General features: G+C 41.3%; 1 protein-coding gene across 8 annotated transcripts in view; it reads left to right on the forward strand.

Annotated features, from left to right (window-relative positions):
- Positions 1–1,780: 1,780 nt before the first annotated feature.
- ACKR2 (atypical chemokine receptor 2) overlaps positions 1,781–18,455 on the forward strand; it is a 55,679-nt gene continuing 39,004 nt past the window's right edge. For 3 of the 8 annotated variants that reach the window (XM_047875065.1, XM_047875068.1, XM_047875069.1), the window contains exons 1-2: positions 5,624–7,143; positions 7,447–7,658. The gene's annotated coding sequence lies outside the window, so the exon portion shown is untranslated. Of the gene's footprint in view, positions 1,837–1,950; positions 1,995–5,623; positions 7,144–7,446; positions 7,659–8,196; positions 8,237–18,455 lie in introns of those variants that run through there. The other 5 variants (XM_047875066.1, XM_047875063.1, XR_007155612.1 and 2 more) reach the window with 5 other exon arrangements.

Genomic DNA, 18,455 nt, shown 5'->3' on the forward strand with positions numbered 1-18,455 from the left:
CTTTGGAGAGCCTTTGTAACTTCTTATGTTCTTAATAGAGGTTTACACACGATCGATCGATCGTATCTACTGTAAGAGAAATGCGCTTCTAAATTCATGTCTATTTAAGCTGAGGCCCAGTTTAAAGCTACATTACTCTTTTTTATATTCTTAAAACTACTTTGTGATCTTCATGGAATTTTTTCTAAAATTTTGAGAAAATTGTTAATAGCTACAGAAATTTTAAAACCAGAGTTCAAAGTCACCTTCAGCAATTATATTTCTTGGTGTGTATATTTTGTTGGGTATTGTACTGGATTTAGAAGTTAAAGACTTAGTCCTTTTCCTGAGATGATTTACAGTCTGATTAGGTAGAATGAAAAGATACAGAAAAACACTAAAAACAGTCTATGATAGGTGGTTTCAACACAGCCTCAGGTAGATACAGTGAGCGAGCAGTTTCAGAGAAGGCTTCTTGGGACTGGGGTTTCAGTGATTAAGCTTTGAAGAATGACTAGCTTGTAAATAAATTGGGAGACTATTTCAGAAAGAGAAAACAGTGGGCAGAGCAATAGCAGTAGACTATGGGATTGTAGCTCTAGCATGGACAGTGAATGGGGAAATGGCAAAATTTGTGACTAAAGGAGAGTCAGAATAATGGGAAGTAGGCTTAAGCTACATTGGGAAGGACTTTAAATGCTAATTAAAGAAGTTGCACAGTATTCTATCAGGTGGCCCTTGAAGGTTTGGGAGTAGGATGTTGACCAGAATAGTTAGAATATATTTGAGGTAGATGATAGTGTAGTAGAACTGTTAGAAAGGGAATATCAGAAAGTTAAAACCCATTCAGTGTTTAGCTCATTATATTATTTGTATTGAAGCCGTATCTGTGGTCTTAAGGATAGGGAAGGCTGCTACATGCAGTGGCCTCATCCCTCTACCTCCTTGACAAGAACCACTATTTTGAAGCAACAATAGTTCTTACAAAGCAGTTCTCAGGCAGAATCGTCAGGGACCCAGACCATCTTAAAAAAATTTTTTTTTTTTTCAACGTTTATTTATTTTTGGGACAGAGAGAGACAGAGCATGAACCGGGGGGAGGGGCAGAGAGAGAGGGAGACACAGAATCGGAAACAGGCTCCAGGCTCTGAGCCATCAGCCCAGAGCCTGACGCGGGGTTCGAACTCCCGGACCGCGAGATCGTGACCTGGCTGAAGTCGGACGCTTAACCGACTGCGCCACCCAGGCGCCCCAGCAGACCATCTTAAAATCCATGTTAGAGGACTATCCTGCAGGGCTACTCAATATGTCACAGCTCTGTACATCTTGCATTTTGTAGATTCATGGAATAGTACTTAAGGTGTTTGTTTTAAACGAAAGTAAACTTCCCAGGCACATTAATAACGTTTTAAAGTTTATTTATTTATTTATTTTGATAGAGAGTGGGGGAGAGTCAGAGAGAGGATCCCAAGCCAGCTCTATGCTGTCAGCATGGAGCCCGATGCAGGGCTTGAACCCAGGAACCATGAGATCATGGCCTGAGCTAAAGTCAGAGGCTTAACTGACTGAGCAACCCAGTGCCCCAAAAGTTTTGTTTAAAAGTAGGTAGGAACTTTAATTTATTTTTTTTTTTAATTTTTTTTTTCAACGTTTATTTATTTTTGGGACAGAGAGAGACAGAGCATGAACGGGGGAGGGGCAGAGAGAGAGGGAGACACAGAATCGGAAACAGGCTCCAGGCTCTGAGCCATCAGCCCAGAGCCCGACGCGGGGCTCGAACTCACGGACCGCGAGATTGTGACCTGGCTGAAGTCGGACACTTAACCGACTGCGCCACCCAGGCGCCCCTGAAAGTAGGTAGGAACTTTTAAATAAACCAAGATTCTGTGGCAAAAGGTAATTGGGCCCCTTCCTGGACTGCTTATTTAAGTCTATCAAGTGTTTTATAAGAAATGTTATTTTTTCCCCCAGAAGGAGCAGCTGCTAATCGTATCAGGCCACCATGTTCTGCTCAGGTATGATAGTTTCTCTTTTTCACAAATTATATATGCCAGAACATTAAGTCTGAGATACCTAGTCCATCACTCTGCCTTTTAGGAAGAATAGTTCTAAAATGCAATCTCAAAACTCTCCACATGGGGGGAAGTCAGTGTCTCCTACTTTTATATCATTGGTTTCACTCAACTATGTAAAATATTTTTCTATTAGTAACGAGTATGGCAGTAGGATTTGTGTGTTTAGATAGTGATATTTTCTGTAGTGAACAAAAATATTATACTTGAAACATTTTAGTCTTGAATTAATTTTTCCACCAATGCACTAGGTATTATTGTTGTTCTGGGCAGCAACATTCTTCTTTTAATTTTTTTTTTTAACGTTTATTTTTGAGAAGAGAGAGACAGAGCAGGAGAGGGGGAGGAGAGAGAAAGAGGGAGACATAGAATCTGAAACAGGCTCTAGGCTCTGAGCTGTCAGCACAGAGCCTAATGCGGGGCTCGAACTCACGGACCATGAGATCATGACCTGAGCCGAAGTCGGACGCTTGACCAACTGAACCACCCAGGCACCCCCCCTTTTATTTTATTTTATTTTATTTTATTTTATTTTATTTTATTTTATTTTGGGCAGCAACATTCTTCTTAAGAAGTACCAAGGGGGGAAAATGTGGTGGAGTGGAAAGGGGACTGGCCTGTGTCCCCAGGACTGCTACATGCATGTAGTTGAGAGACATGGATTTGAATGCTGCCTTGAATGCTTATTACCATTCTGACCTCAAACAAGTCATTTAGCCTGTTGGAACCTCAACGTTTCATCAACAAAATGGGGATATTAGTAAGTTCCTTAGATGCATTGTATGATCTAAATAACCCTATATAGATCTAAATAACCCTATTTACCAAGAACAGTGCTTAGGATATATCAGACACTCCGTACATGTTAGTTCCCCTCTCGAATGCAGTCCCCTTCCTCTTGCTGCCATATTCCTAAGCACTAGCCAGCAATGCAACCTTAAATCACTTTTCTTCTCTAGACCTCTAAATGTCCTGAACTGTGCCATTAAGTCACACTTTTCATTTATCTTTGCTCAGCCTCACCTTCCATTCCCCTGATATCCCCACTAACCCTTTTCACTGAGAACACTGAGAACTTCTCTTACCTCTTCCTTTGCTCCCACATCTGGACTTACCTGCATCCACCTCAGTCATTTCTTCTGGTCTTGAGTGCCTTCCTCCCACTGAACACCAATTCCTGTACTGGATTCCATCATTTCTTGCCATGTCCGCTATCAATCGTTTGCTCTCTCATCTGTAATTGTGTTTGCTCTCTCTTGTTATGGGCTTCTCCTACCCAAGACTCTTCTACTTCTAGAAAAAGTCCCTTCCTAGCTCCTTCATCCTTCCTGTAGTTATTTTTCTATTTTCTCTCTCCCAGGTTTAGGAGGAAAAAAATATGTGTGTTATTTCCATGTCACTCTTCGCTCAACCCACAGGTCTCTGTTACTGTCACACTACTGAGACTACAATAGTGAAGGACATCTACTCTCTTTTTTCCTCTTGGGATCATCTCATGTACCCTCATGGTTTTTTACTGTCATCTGTATACTGATGCTCTCTTCTCTGCCATACTTCTTACCTGAGCTGTAGAACCCTACACTCAGTTGTGTGTTGGACATCTCTACCTCAGTATCCCACAGATTCTACAACATGTCCATAAGTGAGCTGGATTAATCATCTCTTTCCCCTCCTTCCCCCTGCTGTGGACACTCCCCTCCCAATAAGCCTGCACTTTCTCCTAAATTCCCTGACTTGGCTGGTGGAACGGCTATCCATCCCATTAACCAAATATGAAACCTGGGTAAATCCCTGACACAACTTCCTCCTTTCTCCACATCCAGCCCATGACATCTGAGCAGAGGACTGAACGACGAGGGGCCAGTCCTATGACGCTCTGGGAAGATCTAAGGGATGGCACTCTGCCTTTGCTCTCATGGTATTCTGCTGTGACCAAACTGGCCCAGATTTGCCTGACTCCTGTATGCAGTGATGTTAAGAGGATTATTTATACAGGAAAACTTTAAAAAAAAATTTTTTAATGTATATTTATTTTTTAGAGGGGGGAGGGGCAGAGAGACAGAATCCAAAGCAGGCTCCAGGCTCTGGAGTGTGAGTGGGGGAGGGGCAGCCTGCTTCAGATGCTGTGATTCTTCAGCTTCTCCCCTGCTTGCTTGTGCTTGCACTCTCTCTCTCAAAATAAATAAATAAACATTTCAAAAAATTTATATAATTTTACATTCCATATAGTTTGTTGTTAAATATGCCCTTCAGTAGACAATATTCGGTTTTATATCTTGATTTTTTAAGTTAGAAAACTTACAATCTTATATAATCTATATAACTAAAAAGGTTGACTTATTTTTATGATCTGTATTTGCACAGGTATGTTAATAGGTTATACAAAAACGGAATTAATCACTGGAAGCAAAAGCTTTCTGTTTATCCCAGGCAAACAACTCTTTCCACCAGGAGGGATAAACATAATTTTCTGCGTGGCTCCCTAGCTGCTTCCTGGCACTCGATATGATGTTGAGTACTGTGGTCACATGTGAACATTGGGTTACAAGCACCCTGGCAGGAGAGCCTCTGTTACGTGTATCTTTGTACCGCCCACAATGCTAACCTAGTGGTGTCCTGAACATAAGCCTCCAGTAGATACTGGCTGAATGACTCACTGTTGTCTCTCTGCAGAGGTCAGTTCCTCAGTTCAGTGACGTAGGTTGCATTTCAGCTACTGGGGCTGCAATATCCAGGTGGGGGCTGTGGACTCCTGTAGCCTCTTAATTCTCTTGATCACCCACCGTTTACACAGTCGCCCTTTCAGAACCCTCCTCCCTTCTCCCCCACTGCTTTGGATGGTGATTGCTTCTCTTCTTCCCCTTACTCTATATCTCTCAGCAATGATTTAGGGCCATTTTTACAGTCTGCTAATTCCCTGAGAATGAGGTGCCTCTTCTGGGAGATACTGCCATCCTCAATGGCACTGCAGATAGGTTTGTGTTGACTGATCTCCAGGCTCTCCAAGTCATTTTGCCCTTATCCTGATTACAAGGCACCATCTGTTTGTCTCCATGGCTTAATGAATCGAGGGCTCATAAATATAGCTGATATCTAAATTAAATCCAAATCACAGTGAAGAAAGGATAATAGTCTCCTTCGCCAGAGATGGGTGGGCAATTACTTTTATAGCTTTGGAGAAAAATGGATTATGTAGATACTTCACTCAAATTGGTGGCCCTGAGTCACTGTCCCTATATGCTGATGCTTTTGCTCAGGGACAGTAACTTGCCTGCCCTGTTTCAGGAGAAATAGATTATCTACCTGACCCAAGTTCACTCAGTGAATCAGCAGTCAGATTCTAGCCATCATAGTCCTTCTGCTACTTTGGCTTATGAGGGTCAGAAGAATTTTTCAAGCATGAAGAATATTAAAATAACCATTAAAAAACTGACCTAGTAACCTTGGCCTGTTGCCTAATGCAGTATGGCTGATGAGAGGGAAATCCCTTGCAGTGAGATGGCTGAGTGTTAAGTGTACTACACAGGTTGTGATTTTTCTAGAAATTGCGGGGGGGGGGGGGTGGCTGTTAAACAGTTTTAAAAGATCTATTGCCACTTCTGGTGAATTTGTTCTTACAGTCAGTGGGATCTGGAATCCTTGAGATCCATGGGCTACAGTGAGTGAGTTGTCTCTGGCCTCCCCCTTACCTGCAAGTATTTTACACCAGAAGGAAGCAGAACCACATGCAGCTACCCAAACAGCCTGTGCTACACCAACACATGCTCACTGCCTACCATTCTGTAGGCACATTGCCATACACTTGACATATCCACGTCTCTGATCATTAAAGCAGCTCTATCATGTAAATACTATTATCCCCATTTTATACGTGAGGAACCTGGGGATCAACATAATTAAGTAATTTTCATGGGTTTCCATTGAGGCAGAGGCAGGATTTGAACCCAGTCCTGTTTAGCTCATGTTGTTTCTGCAATGCTTCATTGCCGTTCAGTGCATTTTTTTGCCCTCCCTATGCTTATTCTCTGTCTCCTCTTCTGTTTCCCTTTCAGAATCCTTATCAATCACAAGGGTTTTTTGAAATATAAAAATGTGTGTATATATTATATGTACATATATATCTATACTATATATCTATATACCCATACTTTTATACCTATATACCCATATAGATGTAGATATTTATAGACAGATATAAATAGATATATAGATGTATATAACATTAAATGAGGAAAGATATACCCCTCAAATGTTAATGGTTGTTTTATCTGAGTAGTAGAATAATTCGTGATTTTCATTTTTTCTTTGTGTTTTTGTGTCTTTCTCAAACTAGTATTATTGTCATCAGGAAACAGTTTTTTAAATCTTTCACATCCTTTCAAATTCATATGCTACTACCTTTGTGAGTAAAATCTTTCCTGATCTCCACACTAATGCTACTTTCTCTTTTGAAACACACTCTCTTTCCCCAGCACTTTTTTTGTAACATTAGTTATTTATTTTGAGAGAGAGAGGGAGGGGGAGTTGCAGAGAGAGAGGAGAGAGAAAACCTCAGGCAGGCTCCAAACTGCCAGCGCAGAACTCAGTGCGGGGCTCAGACCCATGAACTGTGAGCCCATGACCTGAACTGAAATCAAGAGTACGATGCTTAACCGGCAAGAGCCACCCAGGTGCCACTCCCCAGCACTTTTATTGTCTTGGGTCATTTCCGGCATTTTGCTTTGTATTCTGTGTAACCACAGGTCCCCAGGTCCCACAAATTGATAGAGGAAAGGAGTCGGGGAGGCGCAGCTAATGATAAAAAATGTAACGGACTAGCTGTTGCTCCATTAGGAAAGCTAGAATCTTCCTCCTGTATCCACTGTATCCCAGACTTTTTGGTCTCATCCCCTCCTTGTGGTCCTGGCCATGTCTCTTCCACATTGCTGTTCCTATGACCTGAGTCAGCCATGATGCTCACTCTGTGTGTGATGCTGTCCCCTCTCCTTCACTTGGTACCAAGCTAGGCCCCATTATTCCATCAGCCTCACACCATCTAAGCTGTGCCTCTACCTTTCATCACTTTGCTGAAGTGGGACCATCTCCCACCCAGGTTGTACCTTTTAAAAGTTATTTGCCTTCCCCTCATTTTCTTAATCTCTGATATAACCTATTGCACGATGACTCATGTTTTCCGGCTCCTTAATACATCCCCTCCTTGCCCTGAGATTAGGTTGGGAGCCAGAGAAATCTGGCCCAATCCTTCCCTCTCCTTAGTCAGGGGCCCCAGATGGAAGGGTGCACAACCACTCTCTTGTCTGGGAGATTGAGCTGTGATTTTGTTCTATAATTTATTCTAGTGTCTCTCCCCTGGGTGGCTTGTTAGCCTTCATCTCACCAGTCATTCCCTTTCCAGGAAGGCCTGTCTGCAGCAACCAGAACTGGAAGCCTGGTGGCCCGCTTGACATGCCCTGTGCTTGGGTAGACAAGCAGAAGCAACCCTGCTTGGGCTGTCTTCAGTCCACCGTGTCCTCTTCTAAGCCTCTCCATTAACTTCTTAGACAGGAGCTGAGGACCAGTCAACTTTGTACACTCTGTGCACTCTGAAGCAGCTCTTAACATAGGATGGTAAGAGCTCCATAAACTTGCAGAAGGAATTACTGAAATCTATTGAATTTTGTGCTCTGCTTTTCTTTCTTAACATTATTGCAGCAAACAATCAAAGATGATTAGTCCCACTATGTTCTATACTAAGTATATCACACTTATTCTAATTCCATGACTTATTTGAGTTTTAAAACATTGAGATATAATTCATATACTGTAAAATTCACCCCTTTAAAGTTTACAGTTTAGTGGTTTTTTGTTTTTTTTTTAAATGTTATTCATTTATTTTTAAGGGGGGAGAAAGAGAGAGACACAGCTCAGGGAGGGGTAGAGAGAGGGAGACACAGAGTCCAAAGCAGACTCCAGGCTCAGAGCTGTCAGCACAGAGCCCGACGCAGGGCTTGAACTCAGAAACCATGAGATCATGACCTGAGCCGGAGCCAATGCTTAGCTGACTGAGCCACCCAGGTGCCCCTGGCATCCTTTAACTATCACTCCCTCTTGCCCTCTCTACCCCAGAACCCTCCAGTGACTATCAATCTACCTTCTTTCTCTATAGATTTGCCTGTTCTGGACATTTCATAAAAATGGAATCATGTGACATGGACCTTTGTATCTGGTTTCTTTCACTTAGCATAATGTTTTCAAGGTTCATACATGTAGCATGTATATGTGTTTCATTAATTTTTTATGGCTAAATAATACTCCGCTGCATGGATATTTCACATTTTTGTTTAGCCATTCATCAATTGATGAACATTTGGATTGTTTCTGCTTTTTGGCTGTTATGAATAAAGTTTTATTTATTTAACATATACATGTTTTTTTTCTCGAGACCTAATGATTTCAATTTTGGGGGTATATACGCCTTGGTGGATCATATGGTAACTCTATGTTTAACTTTTTAAGGAACTGCCAAATTGTTTTCTAAAGTAGCTGCATCATTTTACATTCCAGAAGCAATGTATGAGGGTTCCAGTTTCTCCACATGTTTACAAACGTGTTATTGTCCATCTTTTTATTATAACTATCCCAGTGGATATGAAGTGGTATCTCATTGTGGTTTTGATTTGCATTTCCCTGATGGCTAATAACGTTGAGTTTCTTTTCATGTGTGCATTGGCTATTTGATATTTTGGTAGAACAGTAGAACATCCTCCAGACTGATACAAAGGGCCTATGTAATCTATTGGCCAGTGAGAAACAGGGGATGCAGTCTGTCCAGTATGCCTTGGGGTGTGGCCCAATAGCCCTTGCCTGAGGTGGCACTGGGGACAGTCCTTGTCAGCAGCCGTGGGTCGGAATATTTTAAAGGCAAATGTAATCTTTTTACTATTTCCCAAATACTTCCAGGACCTCTGTATCCTGGTTTACAGTGACCTATTCTACTGCATCACATGGAGTCCACATTTCCTCCAGCAGAAGGCTCCTGCCCATGCTAGTTGCACCTGCTCCATGCTCGCCTGGCAGTGTGGGTGGGGAGTGAGTGGACGCGTGCCATACTTGGACAGCTGCATCAGGTTTAGTGTGTACACCCCAGTTATCTTTCCATAGGTCTGCTCCCCACAAGGCTCTATTTCACATAGCCCAGCTTCCTTTTTGTCTTTGCAGGACCCATGTTGTCAACCCTTTTCATGCTGCCCAGCTGTCAGTAGCCAAATTGGTGAGCATGGGTTCATGCATCAACACAATCCATAATGCCCTCAACTCTGCCCAGTGACTACTTTGTCTAGTTCCTACTTTAAAAAAAATTTTTTTTTTCAATGTTTATTTATTTTGGGACAGAGAGAGACAGAGCATGAACGGGGGAGGGGCAGAGAGAGAGGGAGACACAGAATCGGAAGCAGGCTCCAGGCTCCGAGCCATCAGCCCAGAGCCTGACGCGGGGCTCGAACTCACGGACCGCGAGATCGTGACCTGGCTGAAGTCGGACGCTTAACCGACTGCGCCACTCAGGCGCCCCGTTCCTACTTTAAAACAAAGTACATTGGGTCTAGTTGGATGGCAGAGGAATGCCAAATCGGCAGGTTTCCCTGGCAACTGCCATCAGTACACCCTGTGTCCTCTGAAGGCAAGCCTACCCTTTTCTTTACTTAGTGGAGGGGACACATAATGGCAGCAACTTCTGGAAGTTGGGCTGGATTGACATAAGTGACCAGCCCTAGTAATGAGTGCAGTTCACGAGACAGCAGGCTGGTATTGAAGTGCTCCTCTGCAGTAAGTAAGTGTGCCATTTCTGGAAGGTGCTTACCTGGGCACAGGCACTCTTAGGTTTGTGGAACATGTCCTAAATCCATCCTCCTATTGGCAGAGAGATTCGTATCACCACAGGCAGTTCAGCAGTCAGTCCTTCCCTGTGTGCAGTGCAAGATAGACAGCTAATAGTTGTTTCTCGATGGGACTATACCTTGTTTCTTTTCAATTTCTTGAGGCTTGTTGTATGGCCTAACATGGTCTGTCCATGTTAGAATGCTCCATGTGCACTTGAGAAGAATGTGAATTCTGTTGTCATTGAGTGGAGTGTTCTACTTACCTGAGTTTCTAGTTACTCACTTTTCACCTGATAAAACACTGGTCATCCTTTGAGTTCCAGGTCCAAAGGATCTTGTCGGTCAGGCCTTCCTTAATACATCTCACCACTTAAAACATACAGTTTCCTTGTTTGAACTTCCATCACTCATAACTGTGGTATATGGATAGGCCAACACCATAACGGTGTTATAAATTCCATCAAAAGTCAGTCTTTCTGTACTCGGATGTTACGGGTTTCTTTTGTGCAGGGACCATGTCTTAACTCTATCTCCATATCCCTGAAAACTTAACTTTTTTTTTTCAAGAATTAAATGTTTTTTCTTCTAAAAAAACGGAAGCAATAAATCATAAAAATACCCTTGAAAAAAAAGTCTTTGAAAATAACTTTTCATCTCTTCCAGGGGAGGAAAATTCATCACCTGGTTAGCACCAGGTGGTATCAGTAGTTGATTGATGTTTTTCTTTTTTTTTTTTTTTTCTTGATTTTTTAAAATTTACATCCAAGTTAGTTAGCATATAGTGCAACATTGATTTCAGGAGTAGATTCCTTAATGCCCCTTAGCCATTTAACCCATCCCCCCCTCTCACAACCCCTCCAGTAACCCTCTGTTTGTTCTCCACATTTAAGAGTCTCTTATGTTTTGCCCTTTCCCTGTTTTAATATTATTTTTGCTTCCCATCACTTAACGTTCATGTGTTTTGTATCTTAAAGTCGTCATCTGAGTGAAGTCATATATTTGTCTTTCTCTGACTGACTAATTTCGTTTAACATAATACCCTCTAATTCCAGCCACATAGTTGCAAATAGCAAGATTTTATTCTTTTTGATTGCCGAGTATACTCCATTGTATATCTATATACCACATCTTCTTTATCCATTCATCCATCGATGGACATTGGGCTCTTTCCATCCTTTGGCTATTGTTGATAGTGCTGCTATAAACATTGGGGTGCGGGTACCCCTCTGAAACAGCATACCTGTATTCCTTGGGTAAATACTTAGTAGTGCAATTGCTAAGTCGTAGGATAGTTGTATTTTTAATTTTTTGAGGAACCTCCATACTGTTTCCCGGAGTGGCTGCACTAGCTAGCATTCCCACCAGCAGTACAAAAGAGATCCTCTTTCTCTGCATCCTCACCAACATCTGTTGTTGTCTGAGTTGTTAATTTTAGCCATTCTGACAGGTGTGAGGTGATACCTCTTTGTGGTTTTGATTTGTATTTCCCTGATGATGAGTTATGTTGAGCCTTTTTTCATGTGTTGGTTGGCCATCTGGCTGTCTTCCTTGGAGATACTTACCCATTTCTTCACTGGATTATTTGTTTTGGGGTGTTGAGTTTGATAAGTTCCTTATAGATTTTGGATACTAACCCTTTAACTGATACATCTGTTGCAAGTATCTTCTCCCATTCCGTCCGTTGCCTTTTAGTTTTGCTGATTGTTTCCTTGGCTGTGCAGAAGTTTTATTTTGATGAGGTCCCAATAGTTCATTTTTGCTTTTGTTTCCCTTGCCTCTGGAGACGTGTTTAGTAAGAAGTTGCTGTGGCCAAGGTCAAAGAGGTTTTTGCCTGCTCTCTTCTCAAGTATTTTGATGGCTTCCTGTCTTACATTTAGGGCTTTCATCCATTTTGAGTTTATTTTTGTGTATGGTGTAAGAAAGTGGTCCAATTATATTTTTCTGCATGTCACTATCCAGTTTTCCCAGCACCACTTGCTGAAGAAACTGTCTTTATTCCATTGGATATTCTTTCCTGCTTTGTCAAAGATTAGTTAGCCATACGTTTGTGGGTCCATTTCTGGGTTCTCTATTCTGCTCCACTGATCTGTGTGGGAGATACAGGAGAGAAGCATCAAAGGAAAAGACTTCAAATTGGAAGGGCTGGAGAAGATGCAAGGCCTTAGGACATGTTTACACAGCTGAACGTGTCTGTGGCTCCTAAGGAACACCTAGAGCCATTAACATTGTCCAGAGCCAGATCCTCCTTCACACCTGACCCTTCCTAGTGTTATAGAAACCAATTAACTTGAAATTCAACCTTGAAAAGCTAAACCATTAGATTGATTAACACACTTGCTTAGCTGATTTTATGTACATAGTCTTTAGCAATTATCCTAATAAAAAGAAGCTTCATTCTGGAGTTGGGGCCTCATTCCCACTCAAGTATGAGGACCTTCACTTAACTGCAATTTGTTTGCGGACTCATCTTTTGCGACTCTGGCCATACTCCCTGCAACAGATCTGAGTGTTTTTGTGCCAGTACCATACTGTCTTGATGATTACAGCTTTGTAATACAGCTTGAAGTTTGGGATCTTGATGCCTCCAGCTTTGGTTTTCTTTTTCAAGATTGCTTTGGCTATTTGGGGTCTTTTCTGGTTCCATACAAATTTCAGGATTGTTTGTTCTAGCTCTGTGAAGAATGCTGGTGTTATTTTGATAGGGATTGCATTGAATATGTAGATTGCTTTGGGTAGTATCAACATTTTAACAATATTTGTTCTTCCTATCCAGGAGAGTGGAATCTTTTTCCGTGTGTGTGTGTGTGTGTGTGTGTGTGTGTGTGTGTGTGTGTCTTCTTCAATTTCTTTCATAAACTTTCTATAGTTGTCAGTGTATAGATTTTTCACCTCTTTGGTTAGATTTATTCCTAGGTATTTTATGGTTTTTATGCAATTATAAATGGAATTGATTCCTTGATTTCTCTTTCTGTTGCTTCATTTTTGGTGTATAGGAATGCAGCTGATTTCTGTGCATTGATTTTATATCCTGCAACTTTGCTGAATTCATGGATCAGTTCTAGCAGTTTTTTTTGGTGGAATCTTTTGGGTTCTCCATATAGAGTATCATGTCATCTGAGAAGAGTGAAAGCTTGACCTCCTCCTGGCCGATTTGGATGCCTTTTATTTCTTTGTGTTGTCTGATTGCTGAGGCTAAGACTTCCAATACTATGTTGAATAACGGTAGTGAGAGTGGACATCTCTGTCTTGTTCCTGACCTCAGGGGGAAAGCTCTCAGCTTTTCCCCATTGAGGGTGATATTAGCGTTGGGTCTTTCATATATGCCTTTTATGATCTCGAGGTATGAACCTTCTATCCCTACTTTCTTGAGGGTTTTTATCAAGAAAGGATGCTGTATTTTGTCAAATACTTTCTCTGCATCTATTGAGAGGATCATGTGGTTCTTGTCCTTCCTTTTATTAATGTGATGTATCACACTGATTGATTTGCAGGTATTGAACCAGCTCTGCATCCCAGGTATAAATCCCACTTGGCGTGCTGAATAATTTTTTTAATGTATTGTTGGATCTAGTTGGCTAACATCTTGTTGAGGATTTTTGCATCCATGTTCATTAGGGAAATTTGTCTATAGTTCTCCTTTTTAGTGGGGTCTTTGTCTGGTTTTGGAATCAAGGTAATGCTGGCTTCATAGAAAGAGTTTGAAAGTTCTCCTTCCATTTTTATTTTTTGGAACAGCTTCAAGAGAATACATGTTAACTCTTCTTTAAATGTTTGGTAGAATTCCCCTGGAAAGTCATCTGGCCATGGACTCTTGTTTTTTGGGAGATTTTTGATTACTAATTCAATTTCTTTACTGGATATGAGTCTGTTCAAATTTTCTATTTCTTCCCGTTTCAGTTTTGGTTGTTTATATGTTTCTAGGAATTTGTCCATTTCTTCCAGATTACCTATTCTATTGGTGTATAATTGCTCATAATATTCTCTTATTATTGTTTGTATTTCTGCTGTGTTGGTTGTGATCTCTCCTCTTTCATTCTTGATTTTATTTGTTTGGGTCCCTTCCTTTTTCTTTTTGATCAAACTGGCTAGTGGTTTATCAATTTTGTTAATTCTTTCAAAGAACCAGCTTCTGGTTTGATTGATCTGTTCTACTTTTTTTTTGGTTTCAATAGCACGATTTCTGCTCTGATCTTTATTATTTTCTGTCTTCTTCTGGTTTTGGATCTTATTTGCTGTTCTTTTTCCAGCTCTTTAATGCATAAGGTTAGGTTGTGTATCTGAGACCTTTCTTCCTTCTTTAGGAAGGCCTGAATTGCTATATATTTCCCTCTTATGACTGCCTTTGCTGCATCCCAGAGGTTTTGGGCTGTGGCGTTATCATTTTTATTGGCTTCCTTGTGCTTTTTAACTTCCTCTTTAACTCTTGGTTAGCCCATTCATTCTTTAGTAGGATGTTCTTTAGTCTCCAAGTATTTGTTATCTTTCCAAATTTTTTCTTGTGGTTGATTTTGAGTTTCATAGCCTTGTGGTCTGGAAATATGCACGGTATGATCTTGATCTTTTTGTACTTGTTGAGGGCTGATTTTTGTCCCAGTATATGATGTATTCTGGAGAACATTCCATGTGCACTGGAGAAGAATGTGTATTCCACTGCTTTAGGATGAAATGTTCTGAATATATCTGTTAAGTCCATTTGGTCTAGTGTGTCATTCAAAGCCATTGTTTCCTTATTGATTTTCTGTTTAGATGATCTGTCCAATCCTGTAAGTGGGGTGTTGAAGTCCCCTACAATGATGGTATTATTATCAATAAGTTTCTTTATGTTTGTGATTAATTGATTTATATATTTGGGTATTTGCACATTTGGAGCATAAATGTTTACAATTGTTAGGTCTCCTTGGTGGATAGACCCCTTAATTATGATATAATAGCCTTCTTCATCTCTTGTTACAGTCTTTATTTTAAAGTCTAGATTGTCTGATATAAGTGTGGCTACTCTGGCTTTCTTTTGTCGACCATTAGCATGATAGATGGTTCTCCATCCCCTTACTTTCAATCTGAAGGTGTCTTTAGGTGTTAAGTGGGTCTCTTGTAAACAGCATATAGATGGATCTTATTTTCTTATCCATTCTGTTGCCCTATGTTTTTTGATTGGAGCATTTAGTCTATTGATGTGTAGAGTGAGTACTGAAGGATATGAATTTATTGCCATTATGTTGCTTGTAGAGTTGGAGTTTCTGGTGATGTTCTTTGGTCCTTTCTAGTCCTTGTTGCTTTTGGGTTTTTTGTTTGTTTGTTTGTTTGTTTGTTTGTTTGTTTTTGTCTTTTCTCCCCTCAGAGAGTCCCCCTTAAAATTTCTTGCAGGGCTGGTTTAGCGGTCACAAACTCCTTTAATTTTTTTGTCTGGGAAATTTTTAATCTCTCCTATTTTGAATGACAGCCTTGCTGGATCAAGAATTCTTGGCTGCATATTTTTTCCGATTCAGTACATTGAATATATCCTGCCACTCCTTTCTGGCCTGCCAAGTTTCTGTGGATAGGTCTGCTGCAAACCTGATCTGTCTTCCAATGTAGGTAAGGACTTTTTTTCTCTTGCTGCTTTCTTGATTCTTTCCTTGCCTGAGTATTTTGTGAATTTGACTATGATATGCCTTGTTGATGGTCAGTTTTTGTTGAATCTAATGGGAGTCTTCTGTGCTTCCTGGATTTTGATGCCTGTGTCTTTCCCCAGGTTAGGAAAGTTTTCTACTATGATTTGCTCACATAACTCTTCTACCCCTTTCTCTCTCTCTTCATCTTCTGGGACCCCTATGATTCTGATGTTGTTCCTTTTTAATGAGTCGCTGATTTCTCTAATTCTTTTTTTTTTTTTAACGTTTATTTACTTTTGAGACAGAGAGAGACAGAGCATGAACGGGGGAGGGTCAGAGAGAGGGAGACACAGAATCCGAAACAGGCTCCAGGCTCTGAGCAGTCAGCACAGAGCCCAACGCGGGCTCGGACTCACATACTGCGAGATCGTGACCTGAGCCGAAGTCGGACGCTTAACCGACTGAGCCACACAGGCGCCCCTGATTTCTCTAATTCTTAAATTGTGCTCTTTTGCCTTAGTCTTCCTCTTTTTTCTGTCCTATTATTCTCCATAAGTTTGTCCTCTATATTGCTGATTCGCTGGTCTGCCTCATCCATTCTTGCCACTGTGACATCCATTCAAGATTGCAGCTCAGTTATAGCATTTTTTAATTTCATCTTGACTAGTTTTACTTCTTTTATCTCTGCATAAAAGGATTCTAATCTATTTTCAGCCCCAGCTAGTATTCTTATTATCATGATTCTAATTTCTGGTTCAGACATCTTGCTTGTATCTGTGTTGATTAAGTCCCTGGCTGTCATTTCTTCCTGCTCTTTCTTTTGGGGTGAATTCCTTTGTTTCATCATTTTGAAGGAAGAAAAGGAATTAATAAGCTAAAAAAAATTAAAATTATAAAATTAAAAACACACAAATAAATCAAAACATATCAAATAAATTATGCTAGATCATAGGTGCATTTTGGTCTGGTTGTTGAAAGGAGCTTAATAGATTAAAGAAAAAAGGGGAAAGGAAAAAAAAGGAAAACGTTTGAAAATTAGAAAAAAATGAATGCAATGAAATAGAATAAAATGAAATGATGGAAGTAAAATAGAATTTGAAAAATTTACAAAAAAGTAAAAAATATAGTAGAAAAAATTAAATAAAAATATTTTAATAAAAATTGAAAATAAAAATAAATTTTTTCTCTTTCTGTATTCAAGAAAAAGAAAAAGAAAAAAAATTGAATAGATGGACCAGCAAACAGACTGAAATACAAGTGAAATTACATCATTTTCCCCTAGAAGTCAACCTCCGAAGCATTTTATAGTCTGTAAACTAAGGAGGTGGAGAGACTTGTGGTGTTCCTGAAGTGTGAGGTTGGTCCACTTGGGTGGGGCTTAGTGTAATGGCTCTGTCATCCATGAGATGGAGCTCCTTAGCTTACTGGGGTAGATTGTTGTGGCGCTTGTAGGTGTGTATGCGCGTGCGTGAGAGGGGTAAAATTGGCGTAATCCAGCTATCCAGTCTCTAGTATTGGAACTCTGTTCTCCCTGATCAGCAATCTTGCACCCATCCTTTGTCTCCGGTTTCTGTCCACTTCCTGCTTTTGTACTGTCTGTGACCAAGCCGTCAGGTTGTGAGGCAGCACCTCCCTCCTGGGTCTTATCTCAGATGCGGTGGTGTTTCCCAACCTCTCACTTCTGAGGGACTGCGGCTTTGACCCGCTTAGACCTTCTGAGGGAGGGCCTCACCGAGCAATGGCTGAGTGCTGGCCACACCCAGGAACGTTCGCTGGACCTTGCTGTTGCCAATGCACAGAGACTGAGGTCTGATGCAAGCCCACCCCAGAAAAAGTTCACGCAGTTGTGTTGCAGCAGCATTTCAGGGATTATGGTAAGTCACAACACACATCTGGCACCAGGCTTCCCCCTTAATGTCCTTGTTCCAGTACCAGTGAATGTGGTTGTTCTCTGGGGTCTGCTGGGACCTTTGGCTGTGGGGAGGCTGCACAGCCTCTACCAAATGTCCTCCCAGCAGGGGAACCACCTCTCTCAAGGACCCCCGGACCTCACTCTCTGCTCTTGAGGATTTGCCCTTGCCATCAGAGCACTACCAGGTATCTAGCTGTGGAGTTTCAGACTCTGTGCTCCCCCTGTTTATAGAGTCTTAATGGAATTTAAACCCTCTCCTTTCTTCTTTCTCCCTTTTTTGTTCAGTTCCTGTAGCTGTTTCCACTTTTCCACTTTCTTTCCAGGTGCTTTTGGAGGGGGGGTGCTTTTTCCATACTCTCCCCCACCTCTGTCCTCTCTTTGCAAGCAAAAACAGCTCCCTGCCCTCCAAGGCTTCTTTCTCCCCTGGTTCACCTCTCTGCACTGTGTACCTGCTGAGTTCTATATTTCAGGTTGTGAAGATTGTTGTGTTAATCCTCAGATCAGTTTTCTAGGTGTGCAGGATGGTTTAGTGTTGATCTGGCTGTATTTCATGGACGTGAGACACAGAAAAAACTTCCATGCTCTTCCACCATCTTGGCCCCACCCTGAAAACTTACTTCTCATGGTAACTTCAAAGCATTCTTATTGAAAGGATAAAAGAATTTGGTGGCTATTGAACCCCCTTAAATGTTGAGCTCTAGGCCGCATACTGTAGAGACTAGAGCAGAAGAAACACAGTATACTCTGCCTCTGGGGAACTTGTAGCTTAGTTAAGATGACAGTTTATCTACATGAGAAACCGTGATCACAGGATCTGACCAGGTGCCAAGACAAGGGCCTTAGGAGTTTGGGCTTGTCCGCTTTGTCTCTCTCCATGCCTGGGAAAGAGTCCATAGAGAGTTTCAAGTTTGGAATCCTGATTTCCAGCTGTTAGGCACTGTAGAATCCTCTGGCAGCTGGTTATCTAGCCTCCACTTGGACACTCTCACCCACAGGGAGAAGCCCCAACACTCTCCACTTAGGATTTGGTGATGTTGTTTGCCAA

Source organism: Prionailurus viverrinus, chromosome C2 (genome assembly GCF_022837055.1).
Source record: "Prionailurus viverrinus isolate Anna chromosome C2, UM_Priviv_1.0, whole genome shotgun sequence".
In the NCBI taxonomy this organism is placed as follows: domain Eukaryota; kingdom Metazoa; phylum Chordata; class Mammalia; order Carnivora; family Felidae; genus Prionailurus; species Prionailurus viverrinus.